The sequence below is a fragment of the Pinus tabuliformis genome, chromosome 3_1 (genome assembly GCF_031772625.1).
Source record: "Pinus tabuliformis cultivar Carrire ecotype Pingquan chromosome 3_1, CPIR1, whole genome shotgun sequence".
Taxonomy (NCBI): domain Eukaryota; kingdom Viridiplantae; phylum Streptophyta; class Pinopsida; order Pinales; family Pinaceae; genus Pinus; species Pinus tabuliformis.
The window spans coordinates 90,994,928-90,997,132 of record NC_142301.1 but is presented as its reverse complement, the minus strand read 5'-3'; positions in this window follow the sequence as shown (position 1 = coordinate 90,997,132).

Here is a 2,205-nt window from a genome sequence, read left to right as displayed (position 1 = left end):
CTATATATTTCCCTGTGTTATATGACCGCAAGTAGAGATATAAATTTATGTAAAGATAATCATAAATGCATGTTAAAGTTGGCCAACACTTAAGATAATTCAGATAATTATATAGTAGAGGTGCATAAGTGCCTAAACCACATCTTAAGGTTGTGCGAAGGATTGTCGTAGACCTTCGCGGAGGTTCAGAGAACGAATAAGGAGAATATATTGATAATCCCTAAAAGGCTTGTTGACCTGCACGAGGAAAGAATTGAAGGTATAAAACCGACATCACAACCATCTCAGGGTGTAGAAACTTGGTTCCTTCATCCCCCCATACTGCTTTGGGTGAGACTTCAGTCCGCAGTTCGCAGATTGATGCCAAAAGGGCCAGTAGTGTAGGGATTTTCTTGGCTAATTAACGTCAAACTTGGGTCATAGCTCATCAAGCCAACAAATATGATTAGCTTTATAAGTCCATGTTTAGTGATATAGTTTTCCAAGTGTGAGGCAACCTTTATAGCGGCTACCATATGCTTCAAGTTATCGAACAGGAAGTAAGGAAGATTGATCAATTGCATATGCTGAAGATGATTTAGCAACAAAAACTGATAATTAATAAATATCGTTGCACGCCCCTCGCATGTAATGTATTTCATGATAAACAATGCAACATAATTCCATGGTTGTGGAAGGGAAAGGTAGTCAATTCCCCTTCCATTATTAACCAATTTATCCTCTCCCTACAAAAAATCGGTCTTGAGGAAGGGGTCATTGACTTTCCGATTGAACCATCAATTGCCCTTATTTTGAAGCACTGTCACTCGAGAAACTACTTCTTGTGTAACATCTAGCTTTAAACCTCTAACCTTTGTTTGGTTTATGCTCACATTTTGGGCATATTCCAAAGAAACACTTTCATCTAACCCTCTTAGTCGCTCAAAAAATTTGAACCACCCTACTTCTCTAAATATTTGACAAGCTTCTAGAAAATTATCTAAAGCCTTTGTGGAATTTTTCTCATGTCTTACTGTTGCTCCACCCATCTTGCACTATTACTACTAACCCTTACTACGCTTTCGTCTACTCACTGTCACAATTCTTGAGAAATATATGCAATGAGGATGTGAAGCCTCATTTGGGTGGATATCAGGGTAGTAGGCAAGGGTGTCAAGTTAGAAGATCATGCAATGTGGGTTATCATTTCATTATTAATCCAAAGGTATGGGAATCTGGCTCAGGTACAGTTCACACTTGATGAAGTGATTGCTCATAAAAAGCTCGTAATGATTTTATTGAGGCAGACAGTTGGAATCGGTTCCCCACTATAATCGTCTCCCACCAGATTGGCTACTACAATTGTAGCAAGAAATGGATTTCCTTGTAGTAGCTAAATATTTATAGCAGAACTTTTATTCAAAATAAGACATATATTGGAGAGTATTATGCTCTCGAAGGGATTACTAAAAATGATACAATATATATATATATATATATATATATATATATATATATATATATATATATATATATATATATATATATATATATATATATATATATATATATATATATATATATATATATATATATATATATATATATATATATATATATATATAGATAGTGGTGTATCAAGTGCCAACAAAAGTTGGTTTTCAACTGCTACACTTATTGAATTTTTAAAAATTTGACAACATAGGAGAATTTTTCCCTTGCTTCCACAACTTGGAGATCAGATCTTGTGACAATATTAACAAATGAATCCTTCGAAGTAGGTTTTTAATATAACCAAAGATGATTCCCATTCGAAACCAATGGCACCTTGGCTTTATCTATGGTAACTAATTTCACAGTCCCATAGTCAAATATTGTATCTACCTCATAAGGACCTAGCCACCTGGTGCAGAGCCCAATCCTCTTTCTGAAACACCTTATTTTTTATAATCTTGTCATGACAGTTAACCCTAAGTTGTCAGATGATATATGTTTGTTGAATGGAAACCACTCTCTTCTCATCAAGTTCATTTAGCTGATTTAACCGATGTTTTTGAGCTATAGTCAAATCCAGGCTCACTTGCAATGTTGTTATGAGTGTTTTTACTTTGAACTCAATGGGAAAAGTGGGATTTTAACATATACCAATTCATTTACTAAAAATAAAGTAGTATTTATCAATGTAGTTTGATATTCCCATAGTGCTTTTGTAAGTTCTTCAGCGCA